Source organism: Nelumbo nucifera, chromosome 2 (genome assembly GCF_055504915.1).
Source record: "Nelumbo nucifera cultivar China Antique chromosome 2, China Antique-T2T, whole genome shotgun sequence".
NCBI classification, from domain to species: Eukaryota; Viridiplantae; Streptophyta; class Magnoliopsida; order Proteales; family Nelumbonaceae; genus Nelumbo; species Nelumbo nucifera.
The window spans coordinates 103,237,796-103,245,091 of record NC_142650.1 but is presented as its reverse complement, the minus strand read 5'-3'; positions in this window follow the sequence as shown (position 1 = coordinate 103,245,091).

Genomic DNA, 7,296 nt, shown 5'->3' with positions numbered 1-7,296 from the left:
CGTTAACCGAACCATGGGCATATTTTGCAAACTGAACCGGTGGTACCATTTTTTTCATTTCTCCAAACCAAAACGGAACCGATACCACTAGTTAACCGGTCTGTCGATTTCGGTTTTTGACCGGTTCGATTCTTTGTTTTATCAGTTTTTTTATATTTATAATATATATTATATAAATATATGTATAATATTATCTTATAAATAATAAATGATATACAATATATTATAAATATTTTAAAAATATATAATATATTTATAAATAGATTATTACAAACATAATATAAGTATATATTTATATATATAATGAATATATATTTTTATATAATATACATATAAATATATATACCGGTCAGTTTGGTTAGCTGGCGGTTTTTTTGTAAGTTGACTGAAAGCAGAATCAGTCCTTCGGTTTTTTAAAAAATCCAAACCAAAATTGAACTGATCGATTCAATTAACCGCATTTAGTTTGATTCGGTTTTTCATAGACACCCCTAGCAACGACATCGATGCCAAACAGACGCCTAATTGACAAACTCTATTCATACTGTTTAACTATTGTATTAAACTATTTCTAATGTTTCTAACAATTGACTAACTCTGCCCATATTATTAACATCCATTAATATTTCGCCAAAATCTATAGAAATATGACAATAATTTTTTTAATCTAATATTACCCTCTGTGTCTCTCTCACACACACTTTCTCTCTCCCCTCCCTCTCTCTCGCTCTTCCATTTGACTTTATCGAGAAGAGATGGAGCCGCTGACTTGAGATATATTTTCCGAAATGGCATTTGGAGGTGTCTTTGTTTGAGCAACTGAAGTGTGGTGGTAAAAATCAAAGAAAGAACCAAAAAATTAGTAGAAGAGAAGAGGAATATGGAATAAGGAAAATAATAAAAGAATATGAAAAGCCTACGTAGAGTTTTGGGTTTACTTCATTCTTAGCTTCTTGAGCTCTCTTACAAAACATTTCAGATTACAAGAAATATATAGGAGTTTTACTTTTACAGTAGATACCTTTCAGCTTCCAACTAACAAGACAACCCACTTAATACAAAAGACAAAACATAAAGGAAAATTACAAAATTACCACTATTACTTTTCAACACCCCATCTTAATTTGTAAATTTCATTTAAGATCTAAAATGCAAAAATTTGTCAGAAGATAGGGACTTGGTAAAGATATCAGCAACTTGATCTTCTGTCTTGACGAACTTCAATTCAATCACTCTTTTCTCAGTTGACTCTCTAATGAAGTGGTGTCTCAACTCAATGTGTTTTGTTCTTCCATGAAAAACTGGATTTTTGGTCATTGCAATAGCTGAAGTGTTGTCGTAGTAGATTGTAGTTGGGTCATCTTGCACAAATTGAAGGTCTTTCAAAAGTCATATAGACCAAATTGCTTCACAAGATGCACTAGTGGCTGAAATGTATTTCGCTTCAACTGAAGATAGTGCCACAGTATTTTGCTTCTTCGATGATGAAGAGATCATTTTACTTCCCAATGAGAAAACATATCAAGATGTGCTATTTTGGTCATTTATGGAACCAGCCCAATCACTGTCTGAAAATCCAATAAGCTTGTAGTCATTTTCACTTTCATATTTCAGCCCAAAGTTCTTGGTTATTTTCACATACCCGAGTATTCTCTTTGCTGCCCCAAGGCTTGTTCATGTATCTTGAAACAATGCTCACAGCAAGAACAATATCTGGCATTGTGTTGGTGAGATAAATCAAGGAACCAACAAGGCTTCTGTAGATTAATGCATCTACTAATTTTGCTTCATCCTCCTTTGACAACTTTTCATTGGCAGCTATAGGAGAAGCTAGGGGTTTACAGGTTGACATTTGAAACATTTTATCCAAGATTGATAAAATCATGCATGCCTTCCTTCTTGATATAGAGTAATGGCTCATTTGGATTTTTTTTTTAAATCCGTTCTTACAGAAATATTTATCAATCTTGCTATTCCATGCCCGATGTACTTGCTTTAGGCCATACAAAGCTTTTTGAAACTTGTAAACCTTCTCCTCATTTCTTTCTATCACATATCCTTATAGTTGTTCAACATAAACTTATTCTTCTAAATCTCTATTTAGGAAAGCTGATTTCACATCAAATTGAAATACTTGCAGTTTTAGTTGAGCAGCAAGTGCAAACACAGTTTTGATTGTTTCCATTATTGCAACTGGTGCAAAAGTCTCATGAAAGTCTACTCCTGGCTATTGGGCATAGCCTTTAGCCACTAACCTTGCTTTGCGCTTTTGGATTGACCCATCTTCATTGAATTTTGTTTTGTAAACACATTTCAGTCCAATCACTTATTTTTCTTTGGGTTTATTTACCAATTCCCATGTCATGTTTTTCTCTATCATTTCAATTTCTTCATCCATAGCATTCACCCAAACTCTCTTATTTTTAAGCTTCCTCAAACTTTTATGGTTATAATGCAAGAAATGCAGCACCACAAAAATCAAAGATTAATTAAAGTGAACGTACCTTTTTTGGTGGAGTATCCAAATCTACATCACTTGGGATTATTCGTAATGGATCTTGGTTTCTTGAACCTGAGGTATCCATTCTTGGGCTGAAACTTGTTGAACTTGATCTTCTTGAGTTTGTTGGCATTGCATTTGATGTAGTTGTATCGTGTTCATGGTCATTGGGCATCACTTATTCTTCATCTTCTATAACATATTTCTTTATTTGTGGGAAATTTTCTCCAAAGTTCCATGCCCCCTCTTCATCAAATATTATATTTCTTGAAATTACCAACTCATTTGTAGTAATGAAGATACATTTATCACCTTTGCCAATAAACTTATCTCTCTTCTTTGAGGAAATGTGAGCATAAGCAATGCAACCAAACACTTTAAATAAGCTAACAACAGGCTTCTTTTTGTGCCATGCTTCAAAAGGTGTTTTATTTTGCACAACTTTGGTGGGAGATCAATTTAATATGTGAACAACAGTATTAACTGCTTCAGCCCAAAAAGTTTTGGGAAGATTTTTACCTTGCATCGCCATTTTTATAATGGTTTTATTTATTCTTTCAGCTATTCCATTTTGTTGTGGGGTATGCCTTACTTTCAACTCTCTTTTGATGCCTTATTCTTCACAAAACTTTCCAAATTCTCTCAATGTAAACTCTTTTCCTCTACTAGTCCTTAAAGCTTTTAATTCGTGATCACTTTGCTCCTCAACTAAATCTTTGAATTGAATAAAAGTAGGCAATGCTTATGTTTTTGCATCTAAGAAATATATCCACATCATTCTAGTAAAATCATCAATAAAGAGAACAAAGTACCTCTTATTGTTGAAGGAATGTGTATTCATGGGACCACAAATATCAGCATGAATCAGCTCCAATGGTGCATTTGAATGCCATGATCTCTCTTAAAATGGTAGCCTATGATGCTTCCTATAGACGCAACCTTCACATACTTTATGTTTTCTATCAACTTGAGGAAAATCCAAGCACCATACTCTTATGATTTAACAAAGAGAGACTTCTGAAATTGAAGTGTCCATATCTCAAGTGCCATAACATGCACTCATCCAATTTCTCACTATTCAGCCCATAGTTCGCATCATAGGACATGGTTAATGGAAACACTTTATTTGTAGCCATTTTTACTCTACCAATGATTTTACATTTTTTCTTATTAGTTATTACACATTCATCATTGTCAAAATGCACCTCATAACCTTTTTGTATAAGTTGTTCAGCACTAAGCAAATTTTGAGTCAAACCAATAACATAAAGAACATCTGAGATGAGTTTAGAATTACCTTGCTTAGTTTGGACTGCAACAACACCCTTTCCTTCAACACTTTGGAGTTGTCATCACTAAGCTTCACTTGAGAATTAACATGTTCATTCAGCTCGAGATAACATTCTTTGTTTCCTGTCATGTGGTTACTATAGCCACTATCCAAATACCAAAATTCGTTTGGCTCTTGTTAGGTATTCATACAAGAGTAAAATAGAAACATGATTACCTTGCTTTGTGGGTTATAGCCACTATTACTTTGCTTAGTGGGCTTGCTTTTTCTCCTTAAATCTACAATCTCTTGGGGCATGAACATGATTTTTGCATTCTTTTTTTTTTTACATATGAAAAAAACAGTATTGGGGAAAATGGTTGTCTTTTTGCAAATCAAAAAACTATTTTTTTTTTTTATTTTCACTTCTTCTTTTTCCATACGGTCCACCTCTTCCATTATTTTGGTATCCTCTTCATTTGCCTTGATGTGACCAATCTCTTGGAGTTTCTTTTTATTTTTTTAATGGTGAGTTAAAACTGAAAAGCTTGCTCCAGTGAAGAATATGAGAATTTTTTCATTCTATCCTCATGAGTTTCAAGTGAGCTCATTAACTCCTGCATGGATAGTTTAGTCAAATATTTGGCTTTTTCAATGGCAGCCATCACATAGTCAAATTTAACCGGTAAATTCCTCAAAACATTTTTTACAATTTTTTTATTTGAGATAATATCTCCATATGTCTTGATTTGATTTACAATAATAACAACTCTAGAAAAGAACTCTTGAATAGATTCACTTTATTTCATTATAATATAATCAAAATCTCTCCAAAGAGTGAAGTTTTATGGAAATTACCTTTTTGGTGCCATGAAACTCTTTATTGAGAATATCTCATGCTTTTTTTGAGCTTTTGGCAGCCATGATTATTGGAAAGATTGTTTTAGTTACTGTTTCCTGAATATGGTACAGGGCTCTAGCATCATCTTTCCTATTTTTTTTGTACATTTTATTATTGTCTTCAGTCCATGTTGCAAGTTATTCACGATTTTATGGTTCTCGTATAGTTTTTCCACCAACTCCCAAATCTCCTCGGAGATGAAAGATGTTTTCATTTGTATGCTCCAATAGTCATAGTTTTCTTCATAAAAAATAGGAAGTGAAAATTTTGAAAAATGGTCTAAAACAAGGCTGCTGAACTTGATGCCATGAAATGTATTAGTTTTAGATTTAAATGGTTGAATGGATCTTTGCTCTGATACCAAAAGTTTGTTAGAGCAACAGAAGTGTTGTGGTAAAATCAAAGGAATAACAAAAAAATCAGTAGAAGAGAAGAGGAATATGGAATAAGGAGAAGAAGAGAAGAAGATGAAAAGGCCACGTAGAGTTATGGGTTTACTTGATTCTTACTTCTTGAGCTCTCTTACAAAAGATTTCGTATTACAAGAAATATAAAGGAGTTTTACTTTTACGGTAGAGACCTCTTAGACGATGATAGAGCCTGTGGTTTCGAAATCAAACTAAGGACAGGTGGCCGAGTGTTTTTATCAAATGGCAATTACTCAATCAAAATGAAAATTTCCCTATAATATTTGTTTGGAACAGGTATCTGAATAACTTTGGTCGAATGGCAATTACTCAATTAAAATTTGTTTTCATACTATAGACATTGAGAGTTGCAGAATCGAGAGAGAGAGAGAGAGAGGGGTGAAAGGGATAAAGAGAACAACGATGCTGCAACTCCCGTTCCCATCGAAAGACATCTCTTATTTTCTCTCCTTTTTTACCTCCCGTTCTTGTCACCTCTGTTTTCCACGACAGCCGCTGGGTTCCGATGGAGGAGTCGGGGAAGGAAGAGATGTCTTCTCTTCATATTTCTCAATTGAGACCTCTGTGATCTGAACAATGGAGGATGGTGTGATAGGATAGAGGCAATGCCGACATCCTTGGCGGTTGGGAGGACAAAACCATCGATTCGATTTAGAAAGTAGCATTCTCAAATTTTGTGAAAATCGTGGCAAGGGATTTGGATGACTCAAGCCATGGGTCAGGAGGTTGGTAGGTAATGGCAATTTCCATCAACCTATAGTAACATTTGAAATTTGATTAATGGCATCGATGGCTAACTTAGAACATCTCGTGTGCTATTTTGACCTCTGATGGATGGATTTGAAATCAATATATGATGTCACTGGGCAGGAATTTCGATTGGAGAGAGAGGGGTGCTAGAAGTTAAATGCCTGTCGAGGAATTTTTGCTACTACACCCACCATGGAAACTAAATGCACGCCTTCCCAGGAATTCCGATTGGAGAGGAAGATATGGGGAACTTGTGTATCTTGGTGGGCATTTAGCACCACAGGATCTGTTAAAGGGTCAGTCATGGCACCAAGACTGGAAGTGGGACCGTAGGCATGGGGGGCAGAAGGTGGCTGATTTCCTTGCAAAGTATGATCTGAATTCAGATTATACGGATAAATTAGAGGAGGAGAGAGAAGGGTGCCAGAAAAAACGCGTATTGAGGAATTTCTGCTACTACACCTACCATGGAAATTAAACGCACGCCTTCCCAGGAATTCCGACTTGAGAGGAAGGGTGCCGTTACCGAGTCAAGATATAGGGAACTTGTGTATCTTGATGGGCATTTAGCACCACGGGATCTGTTAAAGGGTCAGTCGTGGCACCAAGACTGGGAGTGGGACCGTAGGCATGGAGGGCAGACCTTAGTACTTATGAAATATTATATATATATATATATAATATACATAATAACTTTTGAAATATATTTTTGTTTGATTATGAATATAAAGTTAAATTAAAATTTTAATTCATATGATTCAACTGGATGTCCGGTTCAAAATCAGGCCCAAGCATATAATATCAGGTATGGGGTGCAAGCCGGGCCAGGCCTGGGCAGACCTTAGTACTGTTGAATGTTGATCTTTGATACCCTATAAAAATCCGGCCCGGCCACGGTCATCCCTATCCGCCAACATTGGTAGACGTGGTAGACTAGGAGGCAAGTATTTTCCGGGTAGCACATCTCCAAGGCCTAAACCCACATTAGACCATGATGATTTATGGGTACTCTCACTTTCCGACGGGAATAGTGGAGTACTCTTACTTTCCGACGGAAAAAGGAATGTTCATTTCCTTGGAACGAGCTGCCAACGTTCGGATTAGAATCCGAAGGAAATATTGACCATCAACGCACTACATCGATAAGGGCGCCAGTACGAGTGGCATCGGGCCATCGGCATTGCAATTTGACCGTTGCCAACTCGTTGGCTCGTGCATCACGACTCACGAATCGTTTCCCTCTATAACTAGTGAATCGTTAATTCCATCTAATTTGGCGGTAAAATAATAGGAATGTCGGTGGATCGGGTTAAGAAACAAAGCATTAAACCCGCGCCAACAATCAGAGTTCGGTTTGAATCGGGCCCATGTTGAGTCCGACCAACTTGTTTGAGTTGTATGGGTGACAGGTGCGTTTGCGGCTTTGCGTTGTGTATGTGACGGTTCG